The sequence below is a fragment of the Nycticebus coucang genome, chromosome 14, assembly GCF_027406575.1.
Source record: "Nycticebus coucang isolate mNycCou1 chromosome 14, mNycCou1.pri, whole genome shotgun sequence".
Taxonomy (NCBI): Eukaryota; Metazoa; Chordata; class Mammalia; order Primates; family Lorisidae; genus Nycticebus; species Nycticebus coucang.
The window spans coordinates 70654990-70681910 of record NC_069793.1 but is presented as its reverse complement, the minus strand read 5'-3'; the positions used below and the strand labels follow the sequence as shown (position 1 = coordinate 70681910).

At 39.8% G+C, this 26921-nt stretch overlaps 1 pseudogene; it reads right to left on the bottom strand.

Annotated features, from left to right (window-relative positions):
• Positions 1-3247: 3247 nt before the first annotated feature.
• On the bottom strand, positions 3248-23029 carry LOC128564535 (poly(A) polymerase alpha-like; annotated as a pseudogene).
• Between the last annotated feature and the right edge of the window lie 3892 nt (positions 23030-26921).

Below are 26921 nucleotides of genomic sequence, written 5' to 3'. Positions count from 1 at the left end.
TGATCTCGGACTCATAGCCTGAAGTGATATTCCTCCCTTGGCCTGTTGGGATTATAGGAATGGGCTCATGATTAATTCTTTATATGTCCGTTGCCTATGATTTATTGGGCATCTCTTGGATGTACTTGATACAGGGAATTGCATCTAATAGACACTCAGGGAAGCTGTTGGAACTTGTCAAGGAAATGAATTTTGGATGGTGAAGTCACTGCCACAGTGAATCTGTTGCTTTCATTTGAAGTCCATTCACAGGTCTCACTGAGGGCTAAGAGGTTCTGACTATAGGAAACAGTTTGGACCCTGGCATCCCTGGGTTTAGATGCCTGCCCTGTGCCAAAGCTCTTTCTGAGAAAAATTATACATTCACACTATTCTTCTCTTTTGTAAATTCTGATATGTTCTTAAAATTTCTCTACACTCTCATCCCCAGTAAAATTATTCTTGACTATAGGCATATGTGTATTTAAGCTTCAAATAATAGCAGCTACATCACCCTACTAAAAAAGCCTGCCCCAAATTGTCTGAAGACTGCATTATGACAACATGTGTTTTCTGACAATGTGTCTGCCATTCAGTCTGTCTCTGCAGAGGCATTTAGGGTGAAGTGTCCTCAAAGGAAAGTTTTTACTTTCTTAGTGATTTACCAGTCTATATATTATGGGCAGTGTAGGAAGCTTCACAAGCTAGGTTCCTTGCAGGATGTGGGGGTGTTTGGGGAAGAAGAGAAAGATAGAGAACTGTTATTTTTTTCAGGTCCCTCTACCAACCCTACTTGCTCTAGCCCTAGCAGCATCTTTAACTCTCTCTTTTTTTTTTTTTGTTGAGACAGGGTCCCACCCTATGCTCCTGAGCAGAGTGCAGTGGGCGTGGTAGCTCACCGCAACCTCAGACTCGGGCTGCGGGCACCCCGCTGCCTCAGCCTCCAGAAGCTGCTGGGATTACAGGCGCTCGCTGCAGCGTGCGGCTGGGTTTTTCCATTTTTTTCATGAGTTGGGGTCTCACTGTCGCTCAGGCGAGTCTCGAACTCCTGAGCTCAAGCTCAAGCGATTCTCCCTCCTCAGCTTCCCACAGTGCTGGGATTACAGCCGTGAGCCACTGCGCCCGGCTCTTTAACTCTCTTGTGCATTCATTTCTCCAGGCCTTTTGTTGAGGCTTTTTTTCCTACCCTGACTGACTGATTTCAAAGCCTAGGTTTGAACCATCTGATTTCAAAGCCTAGGCTCTTTTGTGGATCATAATCATAGCAATGAGTGTTAAAAAAAAAAAAAAAGAATTATTCACTTTGGTTTTCCTGTCAGTTTTTCAGTCTAGTTAAAATAACTTCAAAATTGAGATCAGAACATTTTCTAATATACGTATTCAATTTTTGCCTCCACAGGGTTTGAATCAAGGTGTACTTACCTACAGTGCTAACTCTTAGTTTGATTTGACTGGAGAGACAGTAGAATGTTTCCAACTCAAGATTAGAGCCATTCTGCTTAGTGATAATTGAAGTTAAAGAGGAATAAAGACTTCTATATTTGCGTAGAAAGCAGCATGGAAAACCCTATAGGACGTGATGGTCCTGAATTCTAATTCTAGCTTTGATGTTTACTAGGTTTGCAACCTTTGGCAAGCGTTAAAGATCCATGGCCCAGTTTTCTAATCTATATAATGAGGACAATAAAGCAAATTTCTTTTAGGGTTGTTGTTAGGGTAAATAATATGATTCTTCTGTGGCAGACTCTGGTTTTGACTTTGTCAACAACATTGGAAGCCATCAATCTAAGTATTGTCCCTCTACTAGTATATACTGTGTTTTCAGGCTTCTCAAGCCACCTTTCCCCCCATTATCTTATGTAATCTTCATGGTGTGCTCAGAGAAAGAAAAGATAGTGTGATCATTCCCATTTGATAAGGGGGGAAATTGATGCTCAGAGAGTGGCTTGTCTGGGGACTCCTGTCTAAGGCTGCTTCTTTTGCACACTGAGCAGTGCTAGGAGAGGGCAGGGGGTAAAAAGGACCCTCAAGAATATCCTGATTATAGTCTTAGCTAGGATAATTTGGAAAAATCATATCAGTTTCTACTTTTTAAAATGAAGATACTAACTATTCTTCTCAACTAACTTTGGCGACCACTTATCAAGCATTTATTATACTTTGTACTGGGCTAAGCCTGTCCCCTTCCCTCAAGCTGCTTGTACCTCACTAAGGACAATAGCTAATCAGTTTAAGTGAGAAGTGTTATAAGAAATGGATGTGTGTGGTGGGAAGTAGTGGTGCTTGTAGTGGGAGCGATCCGGAGGGTACCAGAGATGGCTTTGGAGCTGGGCTTTGCTTATAAGGAGAAGTTCAAAGAATTGTATGTTAAGAATTAAATTGAATAGGGCGGCACCTGTGGCTCAGTGAGTAGGGCGCCGGCCCCATATGCCAAGGGTGGCGGGTTCAAACCCAGCCCTGGCCAAACTGCAACAACAAAAAAAATAGCTGGGCATTTAAAAAAAAAAAAAACAAACAGCTGGGCATTGTGGCGGGCGCCTGTAGTCCCAGCTGCTCGGGAGGCTGAGGCAGGAGAATCGCTTAAGCCCAAGAGTTAGAGGTTGCTGTGAGCCGTGTGATGCCATGGCACTCTACCCGAGGGCGGTACAGTGAGACTCTGTCTCTACAAAAAAAAAAAAAAAGAATTAAATTGAATAATGCATATGAATGTGCTTTGTTAATTGCTACATAAATGCAGCTCTTTACAATTGTCATCTTATAGAAGGTGCTTCTTTTCTAGAAACCTTGGTTGACCTAGTAGAACATGATATTTGGAGTCTAGGCTTAATTAAAGTGAGAAGAGAGATTTCAGTAGCAAGATTGGGATCTCATTAAAAAGTATGTAGTTGGCTGGGGTGGCACCTATGGCTCAGTGAGTAGGGCACCAGCCCCATATACCGAGGGTGGCGAGTTCAGTCCTGACCCCTGGCCAAATTGCAACAACAAAAAAATAGCCGGGCATTGTGGCGGGCACCTATAGTCCCAGCTACTTGGGAAGCTGAGGCAAGAGAATCACCTAAGCCCAAGAGCTGGAGGTTGCTGTGAGCTGAGATGCTACAGCACTCTACTGAGGGCGCAAAGTGAAACTGTCTCTAAAAAAAAAGAAAAAAATAGTATGTAAAGGTTTTAATCTAAGAGTCCTTATAACTGGATATGTATGTCTATTAAAAAGGTTTTTTTTTTTTTTGGTATATTTGTTCTTTTGTCCATGCCTACAATCAATTTTATTTCAATCTAAACACATACCATTTAGAAATACCAAGAAAAATTTATGTGCAAGAATTGATGCTACTTGCATTTGGATAAAACTGGCAAATGCTTGCTACTACCATAGACCAGGAAACATCACCAAGGAAATCTAATATATTGGAATAGATGTGGTGTTTGGCCATAATATGATCGCTCTCGGAGTTAACCTGAGAGCTATCTAGTTTGGCATTAGATATAAAATTCTTTGGTTACCCTGTAACCATTAAGACATCTTATGCATCTTGTATCTAAATTTTTAAGCATACTTGTCATCTTGTACATCCAAATCTTTTGGAATGGTCTGCAGTGCTAATCTTGCAAAGAAAATATCTATCTCATCAAAACAGTTTGATAACTGGTATAAATGTCTCTTCATCAGCTCTTAAATCTTCTTCCTATAATTTCAACCTATCATAGAATGAGATGAAACAGTCACTTCCATCAACGTGTCTTGGTGCAATACGCAGGGCATCCATATCAGCATCTCTTGTCTGCATGCCTAATCTGTAACATCCAAAGGTACAAATTTTCCTTCCAACATTTTTGATTATAGATTGTGGAAGATTCTTGCTTTCACTGATTTCTCGTGTCCACTCTTTACTAGGTTATTTAATTTTCCCTTAATCAAAATATTGCCCTGTTTTGCCCTGCAAAAACTTCCTCTTCTGAAACCCCAAAGGGCTGCTTCAGTCTCAATTAGTTTCCGTGTCAGTATAAGGTCCCTGGGGGCTGCTAAACTGATGGGAGAAGTAATGCCATTAGTCTTCTGTGGTGGCTGTGTTTGTTGTGATCCCTGTGTTGTAATGTAATTTGAAACGGGATCGTCTCCAGTGCCAGCACCACTCAGTCACCCTCCCCCACCCTCTAGCTGCCGCTGCCCTGGGCCTGATCCACTGAGACGGGAGTGGGAGCTACCAACTGCCAACCTCATGTCCCCTCCCATAACCTCTCCCATCGCTTTAAGTGCTTCTTCTTCCTCTCAATTTTTTGATATATTTACTTATGCAGGACAACAGAATATATGGAACAAAACGCTGGTGGGGGCAGTCCCTGACCTCCATTGGTATGCGACTATTAAAATTTCTGCTTTGATGACACAGTGGGCCTCTAAACTGCTTTTGAGTTTATAAAGAACTTATCATTTTTTTTAAAAAAAGCTGCTTTTGCTGTTGTTGCATTCTAAGTATTTAGGAGAGATATTTAAAATTTTAAATAGCCTTGGAAACAAGTATGCATACTGGGGTATAAAAAGAATCAGGGCAAGACAAAGAGAAATTGGGTAAAATATATAATGTTTTTACTTTTTAGATTTGTTGGATTCAGTAGATATAATTATTGAGAATTTTCCATGTGCTGGAAACTTTCCATGAGATACTGAGGGAACAGAAATGAATGACACATTTCCTAAACAAAGGAGCTTTTCATCTGGGTGGAGATACAAGACACTAGTGGTAAATAAAGCCATTAAGAATCTTCATATGGTGCTCTAAGATCTTCAAGGTGGAGGCCTACTCAAGCCTTTAGGTGAGGACTGCATCAGAGATGGCACCTGCCGACTTTCTTTTCAAGGAAACAAAGGAGGATAATGAGAGATGAGGGATTCTGAGCAGAGGTAACAGCCTGAACAAAGGCATTGAGATTTAGAGGTATTTAATTGGTATTTAAGGAATTCAACAAATGAAAGATAAATTCCTTAGAATTTAATGCTGGGGTATAGTAACTGATCTAGACTTTTTGTGATTCCCTTTGGGGGGAGATGGTGAGAACATTTTTGGTTTGTTAGAGTTAGTACGATATGTTAGGATGGAACATTAAAAAAAAAACTATATATGGGAAGAAAAGGTATCAATAGGTGATAACTAATAACTAAATGGATAACATTTTATGTTCCTTGTTTTATATATCTTGTTAGGGGCAAAGTTGCAATCCTTTAGGAGGTAAAAATTTACATAATTGCTTTCCAAGCTTCCCTGCTTCTAGTGACTTTAATTTCTACAGTCTGGCCACACCATACTTGGATTTAAGGCTTAAAGACATTCTAGCATCTGGTGATCAAAAGTAGCTATCATGGTTTCCTCATTGGTCTAAACTAATTCTTCAGTATATCTTTGTGCTTGTTCTGGAAGTTAAGCCTTAAGCTTGTTTCTTTAGCCTTCTCCAAACTTCTGTGAGACACCCAGTATTCTTCCAGTGAACTGATATTTTAAATCAGCTGAGGCCTGGCACTCATATTCATTGAGTCCTTTGACTCAAGGGTCATCAAACTATTGCCAGTGGGACAAATATGACCCATTGCCTGTTTTGTAAACAAATCGTTGTTAGAACACAGCTGCACACATTCATTTACATATTGTCTATGGCTACTTTTGTGTTACAAAAGGGAGAGTTCAGGCTTGGGGACTGTAGCTCAGTGGCTAGGGTGCCAGCCACATACACCAGAGCTGGCGGACTCGAACCCAGCCCAGGCCTGCCAAACAATGACAACTACAACCAAATAAAATAAAAGTAAAAATAGCTGGGTGTCGTGGCGGGCGCCTGTAGTCCCAGCTACTTGGGAGGCTGAGGCAAGAGAATTGCTTAAGCCCAGGAGTTTGAGGTTGCTGTGAGCTGTGACACTACAGCACTCTACCAAGGGCGACATAGTGAGACTCTGTCTCAAACAAAAAAAGGGAGAGTTGAGCTGTTGAGACAGATGAAATAGCCTGCAAAGCCTAAAATATTTGCTATCTGGACTTTTGCTGAAGTTTCCCAACCCTGTTTTTACCAATAATAGTTGTCTCTTAACAAAACTGAAATGCTTCCTTCACGAGACAGTGGGTGTAAACTAGTTTGAGTTTCACCCTTTTCCTTATGATTTGGGCTTCTGGGAAGCTCAGAGCAAAATTTGGTCATGAATTGCAAAAGCTATCGTTAGCAAGGGATGTTGGTACTATTCTTTAATTTTTTTCTACTTTATTAACTGTATCCCATTGATTATTACCATTATCCTAAGGGGTGTGTGCATATGTGTGTATGTCTGTATCTGTGTATTTTATATTTGTAAGCAACCTGAAAGCCATTTTCCAAGTAGACGGCTTGTACTGTTACTATGTTTTTTTTTTTTGTTTGTTTTTGGTTGCAGTTCAGCCCGGGCCGGGTTTGAACCTGCCACCCTTGGTATATGGGGCCGGCGCCTTACCGACTGAGCCACAGGCACCGCCCTATGTTTTTTTTTTTTAAAAAGAGGGCTTACTAGGGAGAGTGATTGCCTGGCTTTTAGGGAACATAATATTGTGAAGCATACTCTCAGTCTTCCTTTCATTTCTGCTCTGTATTATCTTAATTTGCTCAGATCATTTTCAATCTCATGCTAATCAATTACTCATTTATGGTAAGGGACCAGTAGCTTACAAGGAATTGATGATTCGGACTGGTAAGAAGCATCTTTGTCTTGATTCTCTAGTATGCTTCTTGTTTGTAGCAATTAGAAATATTTTCAGCGCTAGGTAATAGAAAACCTACCAGTGACTTAAAATGTAGGAATTAATTTTCTTCACTTAATGAGAAGGAGGGAGGTGGTTGTTGTTGGCTTGGCTTCAGATGCCAACAATACCATTTGGGACCTGGGCTCTTTCTGTTTTTTCACTCTGCCAGCTTTAGAGTGTGTGCTTTCAACTCTTGTACTTATGACTTTATGGTTACAAAATAGCTACTGTAGCCACAGAAAGAATGTTTGAGAAAGAGAGGGGCAAAAGGCAGAACCAACACTCTTCCTAGTTTATGATTAAAGCAGCCATTTCCTCCGAATTCTTCCAAGCTTACTGCTAGAATTATGTCACATGGGGACACCAAACATTACGGGAGTCTGGGAAAACAAATGTTTAGGTGTTAATTACTTTTCTGGAAAAAATTAGGGTTTATTTGGCAAGGATGAAGGGAAGAATGGCCATTGGCTAGGCATTTGTAAGTCATTTTACTTTAGTGACTTTTTAATGTGATTTTTAGAAGTGTATTTAGACTCCGTATCATTCCAGAAAAATGTGTGTTGCTGTCTGTTTTATTGAAGCTGCCTTATTCTTGGCTGGGGATACAGCAGTAAACGAGGAGATATAGTGCCTTTCTAGGCTAGAGGTGAAAATTAATGCTAACAAATACTTTTAGTAAATTGGGATAAGTGTTTCAGCAGACTTCTCTGAGAGCTATAATTAGGAGTGACTAATCCCATTTGAGGGATTCTAGGAAGCCTTCATAGAGATAGTGACATTTGAGCTGAGTTCTAAGGAATAGGCAGTGGGGAAAATTATGGGAGAGTAGTTTGTTGCTGCATCTTACCTGCTGAAGGGTTGGTTGGGAATGTTAATATAATACCTCAAAGATTCTTCCTTTCATTGTTGGACACTCCTGATTATTGTAATGTTCTTACAGAATTCTCCATTTCTCTCTCTCTCTCATTGTTTTATCGGTTGGGAGAGCACCAGGTGATTCATATGACTTGATGAGAAGAGTGATGGCTCTTAGGCAATCACTTGTTTGGGCTTCTCTAAAAACTGCGTTAGAAATCCTTTCCTGGGGCGGCGCCTGGGGCTCAGTGAGTAGGGCGCCGGCCCCATATGCTGAGGGTGGCGGGTTCAGACCCAGCCCCGGCCAAACTGCAACAGAAAAATAGACGGGCGTTGTGGCGCGCGCCTGTAGTCCCAGCTGCTCGGGAGGCTGAGGCAAGAGAATCGCGTTAAGCCCAAGAGTTAGAGGTTGCTGTGAGCCATGTGATGCCACGGCACTCTACCGAGGGCGGTATAGTGAGACTCTGTCTCTATAAAAAAAAAAAAGAAATCCTTTCCCGGCCTTCGGGTTTCTCTGAAGTGTTTTCCTGACTGGTCTTTCTAGCTCCATTCATTCATTCATTTGTTTATTCATTCCTTCATTTAACCATTACTTATCTATCACCTCCCATAAGCAAGGCATAGTTCTGAGGTCTGGAGATAAAGACAAAGTCTTTGGCCTTGTAGAGCATATGCTCCATTGGAGGGAGTCAACCAAGAAGCTTACTGCTCATCTTTGCTTTGAGCTTCAAGAAGTATGTTTTGACTTATGACTAGTTGCTTTGTGATGAACTGGCACTAAGTAGATTCTATTTTTCCCCCCTATTTCTCTTTCCTTTGCTTGTGTCTTTACTTACATTATTTTTGTAAGTTTTTATTATTTATTTAATACTCCATCTCACTTCAGAGTGTCCTTAATAGATAACTGGCCCTGCCATCTAATTACTATAAGAAAAAAATATCATATTAGATGATTACTTTAAAACTAAATTGTCATTGTTGACTGACAGTCTTATAAACTGGTGCTATTAGAAAATTGTAGTTTTCATTCAGTAAATGAATTGTTCTTAAAATTATTTGTGATTGTACAATTCAATAAAAACAATTATTTTCAAATCCTTAGGCATTTAAATCACAGTAGTCATCAATTAAATACATAAACCATTAGGTTCAAAAGCTGTAGTCTCTAAACAAAACCAAATTTTAAAATTATTATTGATCATAAGTTTTTATAATACTGTTAGTAGGAGTTACAAACTCATGTCTGGGGAGGCCAGATTTGTGACCTAAAAGGGCCTGGTTAGGCCTAAGATGATTACACAGACACAACATTGCTAGCCAGGACCCATGGCTTTTAAGAATAGTTTGTTAATTATTTACTTTGACAACCAAAATACTATATAAATGGAAGAAGTTATTATACTTAAAATAAGTTAACTGCTAACTTCAGTGAGGCATTTGAGATCTCTAGGATTTAATTTCTTTGAGTATACAGCCTTATTTCTAAAATCCCTTCTACCTCATTTGATTTTGCTTTTCTCATTTCTTCAGCTACTAGTTTCTTCCTTCATAATAAACTATGAGCCTTGAATAATAAATAAAACTTCTAGAACCTTACCAGTATGCCTCAATCTCATAAGTCTTGTGTTTCATCAGAAGGAGCCAAACTTAGCCAGACTGCCTATAACAGTACCCACTGTTGAGAAAGAAAAGAGTGTATGAGCCAATGAGTTAGGCTTCTATTACCAGCCAGCATTTGATTTTTATAGAACTGAAATCTAAAATAGAAAATATCTGAATTTGATCCTTCCTGCTGAAGATGTTAGTGGTTCTGCCTAATACTGTATATTTTAAAAAATTTTTTATTGACTCGGCACTTGTAGCTCAAGTGGCTAAGGTGCCAGTCACATACACGAGAGCTGGTGGATTCAAATCCACCCTGGGCCTGCCAAACAATGACAACTACAACCAAAAAATAGCCAGGCGTTGTGGCAGGTGCCTGTAGTCCCAGCTACTTGGGAGGTTGAGGCAAAAGAATCACTTAAGTCCAGGAGTTGGAGGTTGCTGTGAGCTGTGACGCCACAGCGTCTACCCAGGGCAACAGCTTGAGGCTCTGTCTCAAAAAAACAAAACAAAACAAATTTATTTTAAATTATTATGCATACATAATAGTTTTGATACATGTATACCATGTGAATTAATCAAATGAGAGTAATTGGGATATCCATCACCTCAGACACTTAACGGTTCTTTGCATTAGGAACATTCTAGTTTCATTCTCTCAGTTATTTTAAAATATACCTTAAATGATTATTGATTACGGTCAGTTTGTTATGCTATCAAATATTGCTCATTCTGCTTATCTAACTATATATATATATATTTAAATTATTATTATTTTTTTATTGTTGGGGATTCATTGAGGGTACAATAAGCCCAGTTACACTGATTGCAATTGTTAGGTAAAGTCCCTCTTGTAATCGTGTCTTGCCCCTAAAAGGTGTGGCACACACACCATGGCCCCACCCCCTCCCTCCTTCCCTCTCTCTGCTCTTCCTTTCCCCACCCCTCCCTCCTTCTTTCTCTCTGCTCTCCCCTTCCCCCACCCCCACCGTGATCTTAATTGTCATTAATTGTCCTCATATCAAAATTGAGTACATAGGATTCATGCTTCTCCATTCTTGTGATGCTTTACTAAGAAAAATGTGTTTCCCTTCCATCCAGGTTAAAACAAAGGATGTAAAGTCTCCATTTTTTTTTTTTTTTTTTTTGCAGTTTTTGGCCCGGGCTGGGTTTGAACCCACCACCTCCGGCATATGGCGCCGGTGCCCTACTCCTTTGAGCCACAGGCACTACCCAAGTCTCCATTTTTTTAATGGTTGAATAGTATTCCTGGTGTCCATATACCACAGGTTGTTAATCCATTCCTGGGTTGGTGGGCATTTAGGCTGTTTCCACATTTTGGCGATTGTAAACTGAGCCGCAATAAACAGTCTAGTGCAAGTGTCCTTAGAATAAAAGAATTTTTTTCCTTCTGGGTAGATGCCCAGTAATGGGATTGCAGGATCAAATAGGAGGTCTAGCTTGAGTTCTTTGAGGTTTCTCCATATTTCCTTCAAAAAAGGTTGTACTAGTTTGCAGTCCCACCAGCAGTGTAAAAGTGTTCCCTTCTCTCCACATCCACGCCAGCATCTGCAGTTTTGAGATTTTGTGATGTGGGCCATTCTCGCTGGGCTAACAATATTTCTGTACCCATTAACCATCCCCACTTTATCCCCTCCATCCTTGCTGCCTTTCCTGGCCTCTGCTAATCATCATTCTACTCTTATCTATAAGAGATAAATTGTTTTTAATATTTCCCACATGAGTGAGAATATGTAAAATTTGTCTTTTTGTGCTTAGCTCATTTTCCTTCACATAATTCTTGCCAGTGCTATCCAGTTGTTTCAAATGGCAGGATTTCTTTTTTTTTTTGTTTTGGGTGGCTATATAATATTTCATTGTGTACGTATGTACCACAGTTTCTTTATCCGTCATCTATTGGTGGAGACTTAGTTTGATACTATATCTTGGCTACTGTGAATAGTGTTAATAATAAACATAGGAATGTAGATATCTTTTTGTTATACTGCGTTCCCCTCCTTTGGTGATAAAACAAGCAGTGGGATTGCTGGGTCATATGGTAGTTCCATTTTTAGTTGTTTTTTTCTTTTTTTTTTTTTTTGCAGTTTTGGCCGGATCTGGCTTTGAACTCGCCACCTCCGGCATATGGGGCCGGCGCCCCACTCCTTTGAGCCACAGGTGCTGCCCTATTTTTAGTTTTTTGAAGAACCTCCAAACTGTTCTCCATAGTGGTTGCGCTAATTTATGTTCCTACCAACAGTGTGCCAGCATCCTTTTTGCCAGCATTCATAATTGTCATTTTGATAAAAGCCATTTTAACTGGGTGAGATGATACTTCATTGTAGTTTTGATTTGCATTTCCCTGATGACTAATGATGTTGAGCTTTTCTTAAATATACTTGTTGGCTATTTGTATGTTGTTTTTTATTTATTTATTTTTTTGAGACAGAGTCTCACTTTGTTGCCCTTGGTAGAATGCTGTGGTGTCACAGCTCACAGCAACCTTCAATTCTTGGGCTTAAGCGATTCTCTTGCCTCAGCCTCCCAAGTAGTTGGGAGTATACGTGCCCACCACAATGCCCAGCTATTTTTTTTTTTTTTTAAGAGACAGGGGTCTTGCTCTTGCTCAGATTGTTCTCGAACTTGTGAGCTAAGTCAATCCACCTGCCTTGGCCTCCTAAAGTGCTGGAATTATAGGCATGAGCCACCGTATCTGGCCTGTATGTTGTTTTTTAAAATTTCAAAATATTAAGGGAGTACAAATGTTTCTGTTACATGAATACCTTTTATATTGCTTAATTTGGGGCTTTTAGTGTGCCCAGCACCTGTAGTGTTTATGTACCCAATAGATAGGTTTTTACACCCCCCCACCCCATGGATGTCTTCTTTCGAGAAAAGTCTGTTCAGATCCTTAGTTCAATTTTTAATTGGTTTAATTGATTTTTTTACTCTCAAGTTGTTGGAGCTTCTTATATATTTTAATTATTAATTCCTTGTCAGATGGGTAGTTTGCAAATATTTTCTCCCATTTTGTGAGTTGGCTCTTTATTGATCATTTTCTTTGCTGTGTAGAAGGGTAGGATAGATTTTTGTTTCTTTCTACCTGATTTTATTTATTTTGTTCATTTAATTTTCTAGTATAGAACTTTTTAGGTTTATATTTACCAACTTCCCTTATTAATGGTCACCATTAATATTCTTAGAAACAGGCCATTTCTGGGTCATTGTTAATCCTCAAAACCTAGTAAAGGCAAGGTAGATGTTTGGTAAATGTTTGAACAGATGGCATATTAGTAGCTTTTCAGGTGACCGAGACTGGAAGGGAAAACCTAATATATTAGATGGCAGAGAGAGCTTGAAAAGATGGGCTGAAGCTAACAAGATGAAATTTAAGAGGATGAAAGTCTGCATTTTAAGTGTCAAAGAAATGGCACCATATGGGGAGCCTAGTGGAGACTTAGCTTGATGCTATTCTTATGAAAATAGTGGTTTTGGCCGCCAAAGCTAAAGTCAGCCAAAGGCATTGCAGTGGCGAAAAATTAATGCAGCTTCAAATGGAATTATTGGACGTACTAGCCAGTATGGTTAAGAGCATTATGTACCAAGCAGTAAAGAGGACCATTGCAAACAGGACTGTGTCTAGTGGAGGGGATCCTACATCACCATTACTCAAAGTATAGTATCCTAGTCTGCAGTGAGATAAGTGTAGAAATTCAGAGTATTTAGAAACTTTTTTTTATTATTATTAAATCATAGTTGTGTACATTAATGCGATCATGGGGCACCATATACTGGTTTTATAGACCGTTTGACACATTTTCATCACACTGGTTAACATAGCCTTCCTGGCATTTTCTTAGTTATTGTGTTAAGACATTTAGATTCTACATTTAATAAATTTCACATGTACCCTTGTAAGATGCACCGCAGGTGTAATCTCACCAATCACCCTCCCTCCACCCATCCTCTGCCCTCTCTCCCCTCCCTCCCCTTCCTCTCCCCCTTCCCCATATTCTTAGGTTATAAGGTTATAGCTTTCATGTGAAAGCCATACATTAGTTTCATAGTAGGGCTGAGTACATTGGATACTTTTTCTTCCATTCTTGAGATACTTTACTAAGAAGAATATGTTCCAGCTCCATCCATGTAAACATGAAAGAGGTAAAGTCTCCATCTTTCTTTAAGGCTGCATAATATTCCATGGTGTACATATACCACAATTTATTAATTCATTCGTGGATCGATGGGCACTTGGGTTTTTTCCATGACTTAGCAATTGTGAATTGGGCTGCAATAAACATTCTGGTACAAGTATCTTTATTATAATGTGATTTTTGGTCTTCTGGGTATATACCTAGTAGAGGAATTATAGGATTGAATGGCAGGTCTATTTTTAGATCTCTAAGTATTCTCCAAACATCTTTCCAAAAGGAATGAATTAATTTGCATTCCCACCAGCAGTGTAGAAGTGTTCCCTTTTCTCCACATCCACGCCAGCATCTCTGGTCTTGGGATTTTGTGATATGGGCTAATCTTACTGGAGTTAGATGATATCTCAAAGTAGTTTTGATTTGCATTTCTCTGATGATTCAGGATGATGAGCATTTTTTCATATGTCTGTAGGCCGTGCACCTGTTGTCTTCAGAGAAGTTTCTCTTGGTCCTGTGCCCAGCCTGCGATGGGATCACTTGTTCTTTTCTTGCTAATACGTTTGAGTTCTCTGTGGATTCTGGTTATTAAACCTTTGTCGGAGACATAACCTGCAAATATCTTCTCCCATTGTGAGGGCTGTCTGCCTGCTTTACTTACTGTGCTCTTGGCTGTGCAGAAGCTTTTTAGTTTGATCAGGTCCCAGTAGTATATTTCTGAAGCTGCTTCAATTGCCCAGGGGGTTCTCCTCATAAAATACTCACCCAGACCAATTTCTTCAGGGGTTTTCCCTGCACTCTCTTCTAGCATTTTTATAGTTTCATGTCTTAAGTTTAAATCTTAAATCCAGTGAGCGTGTATCTTAGTTAATGGTGAAAGGTGTGGGTCCAGTTTCAGTCTTCTACATGTTGCCAACCAGTTCACCCAGCACCATTTGTTAAATAGGGAATCTTTTCCCCACTGAATGTTTTTTTTTTTTTTTTTTGCATTTTTTGGCCAGGGCTGGGTTTGAACCCACCACCTCCAGCATATGGGGCCAGCGCCCTACCCCTTTGAGCCACAGGCACCGCCCCCCCCCCATTGAATGCTTTTAATTGGCTTGTCAAAGATCAAATAATGGTTGGTTATTTGATCTTCGTTATCTATTCTGTTCCATACATCTACTTCTCTGTTTTTGTGCCAGTACCATGCTGTTTTGATCCTATCGATTTATAGTATAGTCTGAGGTTCGGTAGTGTGATTCCTCCTGCTTTGTTTTTATTTCTGAGTAATGTCTTGGCTATTCGAGGTTTTTTCTGATTCCATATAAAACCAAGTATTATTTTTTCAAGATCTTTAAAGTATGACAGTGGAGCTTTAATAGGATTGCATTAAAATTGTATATTGCTTTGGGTAGTATGCACATTTTAACAATGTTCATTGTTCCCAGCCAGGAGCATGGTATGTTTTACCATTTGTTAACATTTTCAGCTATTTCTTTTCTTAGAGTTTCATAGTTCTCTTTATAGAGATCTTTCACATCCTTTGTTAGATAAACTCCCAAATATTTCATCTTCTTTAGCACTACTGTGAATGGAATACAGTCCTTAACTGTTTTTTTCAGCTTGACTATTGTTGGTATATATAAAGGCTACCGATTTATGAATGTTGATTTTGTAACCTGAGATGCTGCTGTATTTCTTGTTCTCTTCTAAGAGTTTTGTAGTAGAATCCCTGGTGTCTTCCAGGTATACAATCATATCATCTGTGAAGAGTGAAAGTTTGATCTCTTCTGACCCTATATGGATACCCTTGATCTCCTTTTCTTCCCTAATTGTGATGGCTAAAACTTCCATTACAATGTTAAAGAGCAGTGGAGACAATGGGCAGCCTTGTCTGGTTCCTGATCTGAGTGGAAATGATTTCAATTTAACTCCATTCAATATGATATTGGCTGTGGGTTTGCTGTAGATGGCCTCTATCAGTTTAAGAAATGTCCCTTCTATACCAATTTTCTTAAGTGTTCTGATCATAAAGGGATGCTGGATATTATCAAAAGCTTTTTCTGCATCAATTAAGAGAATCATATGGTCTTTGTTTTTTAATTTGTTTATATGCTGAATTATACTTATAGATTTACGTATATTGAACCAGCCTTGAGACCCTGTGATAAAACCGACTTGGTCATGATGTATAATTTGTTTGATGTGTTGCTGGATTCGGTTTGTTGGGATCTTGTTGAATATTTTTGCATGTATATTCATTAGTGATATTGGTCTATCTATTGGTTTTCTTGTTGGGTCTTTTCCTGGTTTGGGGATCAGGGTGATGTTTGCTTCATAGAAAGTGTTGGGTAGTCTTCCTTCTTTTTCTATATTTTGGAACAGGTTGAGTAATATAGGTACTAGTTCCTCTTTAAATGTTTGGTAGAATTCTGACATGAAGCCATCTGGTCCCGGGCTTTTCTTTTTAGAGAGATTTCGTATGGTTGATGCTATTTCAGAACTTGATATTGGCCTGTTCAACATTTCCACTTGATTTTGGCTAAGTCTTGGAAGGTGACGTGCTTCCAAGTATTGCTCGATTTCTTTCAGATTTTCATATTTCTGAGAATAAAGTTTCTTGTAATATTCATTAAGGATTTTTTTTAATTTATGAGGAGTCTGTTGTTATTTCGTCTTTGTCATTTTTGATTGATGAAGTTAGAGATTTTACTCTTTTTTTCTTGGTTAGGTTAGCCAAAGGTTTATCTATTTTATTGACCTTTTCAAAAAACTAGCTTTTTTTTTTTTTATTTTTAATTTCAGTGTGCTTGTTCATGTTTGTTTGAAGTACTCCTTTTCTGGTGATTTTCTTCCTTCTCCTGCGGTGCTGGCTGTTTTTTTTGATGTTGTTGGTAGAGACGGGGTCTTACTCTGGCTGACTGCTGCTCATATGGGTTTTGAACCTCTGAGCTCAGGCAATCCACCCACCTCGGCCTCCCACAGCGCTGGGACTACAGGCGTGAGCCACCATGCCCGGCCAAAAAACTAGCTTTTTGATTTATTGATCTGTTGTATAATACTTCTGTTTTCAATTTCATTTAATTCTGCTCTAATTTTGGTTATTTCTTTTCTTCTATTGGTTTTGGGGTTGGAATGTTCTTCCTTTTCCAGTTGCTTGAGATGTCCTATTAAGTTGTTAACTTCCTCTCTTTCTGTTCTCTTGAGGAAGGCTTGCGGTGTTATAAATTTCCCTCTTAGGATTGCCTTTGCAGTATCCCAGAGGTTCTGATAATTCCTGTCTTCATTGCCGTTTTTTTCCAAAAATTTGGCGATTTCCTTCTTAATCTCATCTCTGACCCAGCTATCATTTAGCATAAGGTTATTTAACTTCCATGTTTTTGTATGAGTATGCAGATTCCTGTTTTTACTGAGTTCAACTTTTATTCCATGGTGGTCCGAGAAGATGCAAGGAATAATTTCTATTCCTTTAAATGTACTGAGGTTAGACTTGTGACCTAAGATGTGATCGATTTTGGAGTAAGTTCCATGGGCTGATGAGAAGTATGTGTATTCAGTTTTGTTGGGATGAAATGTTCTGTAGATGTCAGCTAAATCCAAATGTTGAATGGTTAGGTTTAAATCTAAAATTTCTTTGTTTAGCTTCTTATTGGAGGATCTATCCAACACTGCCAAAGGAGTGTTGAAATCTCTGACTGTTATGGAGCTAGAGGAAATCAAGTTGCTCATGTCTGTTAGAGTTTCTCTTATAAATTGAGGCGCATTCTCGTTGGGTGCATAAATATTAATAATTGAAATCTCATCATATTGAGTATTACCCTTAACAAATATGAAGTGACCATTCTTATCCTTCCTTACTCTTATTGGTTTAAAGCCTATTGTGTCTGCAAATAGAATTGTAACATCTGCTTTTTTCTGATTACCATTTGCCTGAAATATGAACAACCATCCCTTCACCCTGAGTCTGTGTTTATATTTTAAGGTAAGATGTGATCCTGTCTGCAGCAAATATCTGGCCTGAGGTTTTGTATCCAGTCAGCTAACCCGTGCCTCTTTAGAAGACAGTTTAAGCCGTTCACATTAATGGAGAATATTGATAACTCTGGTAAAATTTTGGGTATCGAGTTTTTCGAAAGTCCAGTGCACATTTTTAATCCTTTGGCCACTGTGGAATTTGGAGTTTGATCAAAAGTTTCTGAGTGAGTTTACTTTTGTGGTAGAGGATTGGGCTGGTCGTTATGGAGGATAGGTCTGAGAATATCCTGAAGAGCTGGTTTGGTTATGGCAAATTTCTTCAACATATGAATGTCATTAAAGTATTTAATTTCTCTATCATAAATGAAACTCAGTTTAGCTGGATACAGGGTCCGGGTTTAAAAGTTATTTTGTTTTAGGAGATTAAAAGTTGATGACCACCCTCTTCTGGCTTGAAAAGTTTCAGCAGAGAGATCAGCAGTCATTCTAATATTCTTTTCTTTGTAGGTAATGGATTTCTTACGTCTGGCTGCTTTCAGGATATTCTCCTTCATATTAAATTTAGTGAAGTTAATTATGATGTGCCCGGGGGATGTCTTATTCGGATTGAGTTGTGCTGGGGTTCTGAAACGGTCTGCTATCTGAATTTCAGAATCTCTTGGCATGTCTGGAGCATTCTCTTTCATAATTTCATGGAGAAGGGCCTCTGTGCCTTGCGAAGCCACTTCATCACTTTTAGGGATTCCAATGAGGTGGATATTAGCCTTCTTTGAATTACCCCAGAGCTGTCTGAGAGAATGATCCATTTTTGCTCTCCATTTCTCTTCCTCTTTGAGAGTTGGGAATGTTCTTTGTCTTCAATGTCAGAAATCCTTTCTTTTGCTTGCTCCACTCTGTTACTGAGGGATTCTACTGTATTTTTCAGATTTTTGAGGGCTGCAAATTCTTGCTTTAGTGCATCAAAATCTTTGGTGGTTTTGTCTTTAAATTCGTTAAATTCTTGAGAAACTTTTGAATTTCTCCTCGAATCTCTAATTCCGACTTTTGAATTGCTCCTCGAATTTCTAATTCCAAATTTTCCTCCATTCTATTAATCTTGTTTGCAATCCAAATTATGAATTCAATTTCTAACATCTTGGCCAGCTGTTTATGAATGGGATCTTCAGTTACATCTGCCATATCTTTCCTTGGCGGGGGGGGGAGAGTTGATCTATTCTGGTTATTCATGTTACCACAGATTTCGTGCTTATTCCGCCCCATGATTGTTTTGCACTGTTTGATTTTTTCCCTGGAGCTTTGTCGAGGACCAGTACAGTGCTACGGCCTGAGAAACTGGGGACCTGTTTGGTGTGGTGGGGCTAAGTGGTTCTGTCTTGTTTTCAGCTGGTCTCCGTCCAACCCTAGTGTAACAACTCTGGGTTGAAGTCTCAGCTGTGGAGAACTACCAGGAATTAAGTCACCCTGCCTCTCACAGGTAACAATTGGAAAAGGAAAATCAAACATTCCTATAACCACACACCCAGAGCACCACTTGGATAGTCATCAGGCGATTGGCTCAGTTCAAAAGGTCCAAATCAATTGTCTCAGTCAGCACCTGTCTCAGGTAGGAGAGTTTAAAAGGTCTCTGGCAACTAGATTGCAGGGGTCTGCTGACAACTCAAATACGACTTTCTCCAGTGCTCCGTGAAGTCAGGAGGACCCACCCAGGAAATAGATCAGTCTGGGAAGGTTGATGCCTCCTTCCCCACCTTGCACCTCTGTCACACCCAGTCACTGATAACTCTGTTGGGCTGTGACCCAGTTGCCTCCAATGAGCAGGTACTCCAGGGCTTTGCACCTGCCTGAATCACAAGGAAATCTATGTCTGCTCAGTCAGGCCACTGCTCTCTGCCTCATTTAGCAGGGGGAGGTGAGGCCTGACAACCTCGGGCGCTTGATGGAGGCTTGAGGGGTGTTCACTCAGTTCCAGCCCCGCCCCTGATTGGTGCTACTGACAAAACAGAACAACTTTGTGGGAATTTGTTTCTGTCCCTGCTAAATTCCCCTGCAGAAGAGAAGCTGTTTTGAGTTTCCAGAACTTGCACCTCAGGCCCTGTTTTTGCTCCTTCAGATTTGTATTCGTAGCTCGGTTAGGTGTCATTTCTAGCCTCCTGCCTTCCTTTATCTATAGGCTGACAATCCCCTGAGGGCCGGGTGTGTCTTAGGCTCAGTAAAGCGGTCCTCTGGGTCAGCCCCGCCCTGGGAATCTCCCGGCTCTGCGCGTGCATTTTCTAGTCCCCACGCTCCACCGAGGCCGTTACCGCCTCAGGCAAACCCTTTACTCATGGGGCCTGGGTTTCCGTCCCAGATCTGTTCCATGGTGGTTGCCACCTGAGAAGATGCCCGGACTCCTCTGGTTGCCCAGAGAGACAGGGGTTTTGACTTAGGAATATCCGGGGGTGAGCCCTATTGTTGCCAAAAACGGCTGCTGCTCTGCGCCTTGGGGCACTGCTGGTCTGGCATGGTTCCCTCTCAGCCGACTGTCCTCTCCTCATTCCTGTGCAGCAAAATCAGCACTTACCAGCTGCAGTCCAGGCCCTGTCCGTACCCCTCGAGAAATCACCCAAGAATCTGGACTCCTGTGGGATAGGCCTCCAGACCTCAGAGTGAGAGTGGAGGGGAGTGCTAAGAGCTCTGAATTTCAGGTAGAGAATATATACAGTTTTTTACAGTTTTATGCCTGGCAGGAGAATGCCATGGCACCCTAGTAGGGGAGGTAGGTCCAGTTTTTAGAGGGTCTCTCCCATGGAGTGTAGTGGAAGGACCTTTGAACTCTGCTCATTTGTTTGTGGGGCACTCTTAGCCGTTCTCATGGGTTAGGGGACTCTCATTTGCTTGGTGATGGATTTTGTACCTTTTGTTTGTGTCTTTGGGGTCGCAGCTCGCCTCAGCGGGGTTGATGTGCGTTCTTCAACCTTCTCTCTTGGTGCAGCTCTAATCCTCCAGGTTACTCGCTAAATTTATGTCCTTTAACTCTCCTTCTGGACGGGAGCCTCTGTGGAAAACTGGCTTCAGTCAGCCATCTTGTCTCCACCCCCTATTTAGAAACTTTTACAGCAATTTCACAGAGTAATTTTATCTCTAATAAATTTAATAATAATGAGCTTTATCTTGTGTAGTCTTTTTTTTTTTTGCTTGATACTTTTTATTTTTTGTACAAAGTCCTTCTCTTCCTGTAGTACGATTGAACAATATTAATACTTCTTCTTTTTTTCCTTTCTGTGAGATAGGGTCTCACTCTATTGCTTGGGCTGAAGTACAGTTATATCATTATAGCTCAAACTCGTGGGCTTAAGGGGTCATCCTGCTTCAGCCTCCCAAGTAGCTAGAACTACTTGTTACCATCCTGCCTTTTTTTGTTGTTATAGAGCAGAGGTCTTACCATTTTGCTCAGGCTATTCCCAAGCTTCTGGCCTCCAGTCATCCTCCCATCTTGGCTTCCCAGAGTGCTAGGATTACAGGCATGAACCATCACACTTGGTGTAATACATCATTATTGATTAAAGTTCATAGTTTACATAGGATTTACTCTTTGTATTGTATAGTTTTATGGGTTTTGACAAATGCATAATGTCATGTATCTATCATTATAGTACCATGCAGAATAGGTTTACCACCCTATAAATGCATTGTGCTCCACCAATTCATCTTTTTTTTTTTTTTTTCATTTTAGATTGGTATAAGGGTATAAGTGTGTAGGTTATATTGTTTTCATTTTTATTGTTTCCGGTTCATTGAGAGAACAAAGGTTATACTGTTTGCATTTGTTGGGTAATGTCCCTCTTATAATTGTGTCCTGACCCCATGTTTTCATTTTTAAGGTAAAGTTCAAGTTGTAGTTGAGGACTTCACCTAGGAGGTGTGCTGAACACCCTCACATTGTGCATGTTAGGTTAGATCCCACCGATCACCCTCCCTCCAATTCATCTCTCTCTTTTTTTTTTTTAATTGTTGGGGATTCATTGAGTGTACAATAAGCCAGGTTACACTGATTGCATACCAATTCATCTCTTAACTTTCCTCTCACACCTTCCAAATCCCTGGAAACCACTGATCTTTTAATTTTTCTATAGTTTTACCTTTTCCATGATATCATATGGTTGGAATCACCCTTTTCAGATTGGCTTCTTTCACTTAGCAGTCTACATCTAAGGTTTTTTCCATGTCTTTTTGTGTCTTGACAGTTCATTTCTTTTTATTGCCAAGTAATAATCCATCCTATGGATGTACCACATTTTAATCAACAATTGAGGGACATATTGGTTGCTTCTAATTTTTAGCGATTATGAATAAAGTTACAGGAAACATTCATGAGCAGGGTTTTGTGTAAACATAGATTTCAACTCATTTGGGTAAACTATCCAGGAGTGCAATTGGTAGATTGTATAGTAAATACATGATAATGTTTTGGTTAATGATGGACCACACCACTTATATAACATAGCTGTTGTAATGTCCTAACAAATGCATTATTCATGTATTTATAGGAATGCTTCCAGTTGTATAAAAGTATGGCACACGTACTATTATGGACAGTATATAATACTTGATAATGATAAATGACTATGGTTTATGTATTTACTATAGTATACTTTTTATATTTTATTCCTACTTATGTAAAAAAAGTTAATGGTAAAACAGCCTCAGGCAGGTCCTATAGGAAGTTTTCCAAGAAGAAGGCTAGGAGATTACAACTCCATGAGTGTTCTTTTCCTTGAATACCAGCCAATAGGACAAGATGCGAAGGTGGAAGACAGTGATATTCGCGATCCTGATCCTGTGTAGGACTAGGGCAACGTGTGTTTTTGTCTTAATTTTTTTTTTTTGTAGAGACAGAGTTTCACTTTATCGCCCTTGGTAGAGTGCCGTGGCGTCACACAGCTCACAGTAACCTCCAACTCCTGGGCTTAAGCGATTCTCCTGACTCAGCCTCCCGAGTAGCTGGGACTACAGGCGCCTGCCACAATGCCCGGCTATTTTTTTGTTGCAGTTTGGCCGGGGCCGGGTTTGAACCCACCACCCTCGGTATATGGGGCCAGCGCCCTGCTCACTGTGTCTTAATTTTTAACATAAACATTTATTTATTTAATTTTTTTAGAGACAGAGTCTCACTTTATCGCCCTTGGTAGAGTGCTGTGACGTCACAGCTCATAGCAACCTCCAACTCCTGGGCTTAGGCGATTCTCTTGACTCAGCCCCCTAAGTAGCTGGGACTACGAGTGCCCACCACAATGCCCAGCTATTTGTTGTTGTTGTTGTTGTTGTTGCAGTTTGGCTGGGGTCGGGTTCAAACCTGCCACCCTCAGTATATGGGGCCAGTGCCCTACCCACTGAGCCACAGGTGCTACCCTAACAAAAATATTTAAAAAGTAAAATTAAAAAAATAGGAAAAAGCATATAGAATAAGGATATAAAGAAAGGCAGTATTTTTGTACAATGGCTATCTGGAATGTTTGTGATAGTTATGGCAAAAGAGTCAAAAAGTTAAAAAAAATTAAAAGTTTATAAAGTAAGTTATAGTAAACTATGTTAATTTATTATTGAAGGAAGAAAATTTATTTTTTATAAATCGTGTAGCCTAGGTGTACAGTATTTATAAAGTCTATAGGAGGGTACAGTAATGTCCTAGGCCTTCAGATACACTCACTACTCATTCACTCACTCACCCAGAGCAACTTCCAGGCCTGGAAGCTCCATTGGTAGTAAGTGCCCTATCAGTTGTACCCTCCTTTATCATTTATACTGAATTTTTAACTGTACCTTTTCTGTTTAGATCTGTTTAGATACCTACATACCATTGTGTTATAATTGGCTATAGTATTCAGTACAATAACATGCTGTACAGCTTTGTAGCGTAGAAGCAATAGGTTATGCCATATAGCCTAGTTGTGTTGTAGGCTATACCATCTAGGTTTGTGTAAGTATGCTCTGTGATGTTTGCTCAATGATGAAATTGCCAAAGAATGCATTTCCCATGAAAAGTATAACCATTATTATGTGACACATAACTGTATTTAGCTTGATAAGAAACTCCCAAACTGTCTTACAAAGCGATTGTGCCATTTTGCATTCCCACCAGCAATGAATGAGAGTTCCCATTGCTGTAAATCCTTACTAGCATTTGGTGTTGTCAGTGTTTTGAATTTTGGCCTTCTAATAATTGTGTAGTTGTTTTAATTAGCAAATTCCCTATTGACATGATGTTGAGCATCATTTTGTGTTTTTTTTTTTTTGTTTTTTTTGGTTGTATATATATCTTCTTTGGTGAGATCTTTTTTTTTTTTTTGAGACAGAGTCTCACTATGTCACTGTTGGTAGAGTGCCGTGGTGTCACAGCTCACAGGAGCCTCAAACTCTTGGGCTTAAGCAATTCTCTTGCCTCAGTCTCCCAAGTAGCTGGGACTATAGGTGCCTGCCACAACATCAGGCTATTTTTTTGTTGTAGTTGTCACTGTTGTTTGGCAGGCCTGGGCTGGATTTGAACCCGCCAGCTCCTGTGTATGTGGCTGGCACCCTAGCCGCTGAGCTACTGACGCCAAGCCCTTTGGTGAGAACTTTTGCTTATTTTTTTTAAATTTAATTTAATTTTATTATTAAATCATAGCTATGTACATTAATGCGATCATGGGGTACCATACACTGGTTTTATAGACCATTTGACATATTTTCATCACACTGGTTAACATAACCTTCCTGGCATTTTCTTAGTTATTGTGTTAAGACATTTCTGTTCTACATTTACTAAGTTTCACATGTACCCTTGTAAGATGCACCTTAGGTGTAATCCCACCAGTCACTCTCCCTCTGCCCATCCTGCCCCTCCCCCTTCCCCATATTCTTAGGTTATAACTGGGTTATAGCTTTCATATGAAAGCCATACATTAGTTTCATAGTAGGGCTGAGTACATTGGGTACTTTTACTTCCATTCTTGAGAAATTTTACTAAGAAGAATATGTTCCAGCTCCATCCATGTAAACATGAAAGAGGTAAAGTCTCCATCTTTCTTTAAGGCTGCATAATATTCCATGGTGTACATATACCATAATTTATTAATCCATTTGTGGATCGATGCTTTTGCCCATTTGTTGATTTGGCTTGTTTCCTTATTGTTGAGAGGTTTTTCTCCTTTCTTTTTCTTTTTTATCTTTTTGAGACAGAGTGTCACTCTGTTGCACAGACCAGAGTACCATGGTCTCAGCCTAGCTCACAGCAACCTCAAACTCCTGGGCTCAAGAAATACTCCTGTCTCAGCCTCCCTAGTCACTAGGACCATAGGCCTGCACCATCATGGCTAAGATTTCTATTTTTAGTAGATAGGATTTGCTTAGGCTGGTCTTGAAACTCCTGAACTCAAGTTATCCTCCTCCCTCAGCCTCCCAGAGTACCAGGATTATAGGCATGAGCCACTATGCCTGGCCTTATTGATTTTTTTAAAGAGTTCTTCATATATTTTGGATACAGGTTCTTTATTAGATATGTTTTCTTCAGTCTTTTTATTCTATTAACATTGTCTTTTTACAAAATGGAAGTTTTAAAAAGTACAACTTAATTTTTTCTTTCATGAATTGTACTTTTGATGTTGTATCTAAAAAGTCATTGTCAAATCCAAGGTCATCTAGATTTCCCCCCACAGTATAGTCTAGACATTTTACAGTTTTGTATTTTATTTATTTATTTATTTTTGAGCCAGAGTCTCACTATGTCACCCTCGGTAGGGTGCTGTGGTGTCACAGCTCACAGTAACCTCAAACTCTTTGGCCTAAGTGATTCTCTTGCCTCAGACTCCCAAGTAGCTGGGACTATTGGCACCCACCACAATGCCCAGCTATTTTTTGGTTGTAGTTGTCATTGTTTTGGTGGGCCGGGGCTGGATTCGAACTCACCAGCTCTGGTGTATGTGGCTGGCGCTCTAGCCCCTGAGCTACAGGCACCGTGCCTACAGTTTTGTATTTTATAAATGCAATTTTATATGATCCATTCTCAGTTAATTTTTTTGGAAAGGGTAAAGTCTACATCTAAGTTTATTATCTCCCATGTAGATATTTAGTTGTTCAAACGTAGTTCATTGAAAAGATTGTCTTTTCTTCATTGACTTCCCTTTGTTCTTTTACAGTTAACTGTATTTGTGTGGGTCTATTTTGAGAACTTTTTAGTCAGTCCCACTGATCTATTTGTTTATGATTTCACTAATACAACACTGTCTTGATCACTGTTGCTTTATAAGAAGTCATGAAGTTTGGTAGGGTCAGTCTTCCAATAGATATCTATGTAGTTAGAGCTATAAAGACATTGCCGGCTGGACATGCTAGCTCAAGCTTGTAATCCTAGCTCTCTGGGAGGCCGAGGCAGGAGGATCACTTGAGTTCAGGTGTTCGAGAATAGCCTAGGCAAGAGTGAGACCCCTGTCTCTACCAAAATAGAAAAATTAGCCATGCGTTGGGGCAGGTACCTGTAGTCCCAGCTACTCAAGAGGCGGAGGCAGGAGGATCACTTGAGCCCAGGAGTTTAAGGTTTCTGTGAGTTTGGCTGATGCCTCAGCACTCTAGGCTACAGAGTGAGACTCTGCCTCAAAAAAAAAGAAAAAAATATATATTTATTGGTACATATATGTATATTTGTATGTACATATGTATATATTTATGTATATAGCCTAGCCCATATCCCAGATCAGTTGAATCAGAATCTCTGTTGGGACCATGGAGAAATGAAAACCATCACACCAAAGTATAAGACCATAAACTCCTTGAAGGTGTGGTTCTGTTCACTGACGTGTCTATCCCCAATGACTTGCACAAGATGCTCCTTGGTGAATGAACAAATGGTTAGAAGAATTGGAGGTATTTAGTGTGGAGAAGAGATAAAGTACATGGGCTTAATAGATCATCATATACACATATCTGAAAACCTTTCACGTGACTTGCTCTGAAGGACACTACTCAAGGAGCAGAATTGGAAGTTTACAGAGAGGTGTACCTAGCTGAAAGTGAGGAAGTGTCTCTCATAGTGCTAGAGGAAAGTGAGCTCCCTGTTCCTGCGTGTGTTCCAGCAAAGTGTAGAAGACCATCTATAAGCATGCTGCATTGGGTGGGATGTTGGGTAAGATCAGGTGCTGTGATTATTGATGATTAGTTTGTATTCAAGGTAGAGCTTCTGGCTTGCTTCTGTATAAATTTGGATGAGGAACAAGGGTGTAAGTTTTAAGAACATATTAAAATGACTTTATAGCTGATTCTCAGGGTACAACAGATCTCCCAGTGAATGTTATTGATCATTTCTGTCTTTAATGTCGGTATCGTAAGGAAATTCCCTGTTTCTTCTACCAAATTTGGGACCTGTGTTTGTTGGAACAGCACAAGTGCTTAGGGCCTGGGAAGGGTGAACAGTTCTTAATAGAAGAGCTTTCTCTGCTTATGGAGTTCTTCCCTTACATCATCTGCATAGACTAATTTGGGCACATTGAGTAGAGTTGTAGATATCTGACAGAAAAGATAGATAAATACCATAAAATTCCTCCCTAGGACACTCAATTCATTCATCAGGCTTAATGCAGGTTACTTGCTCTTTGCCAGCAGAGTGGGATACAGCAGT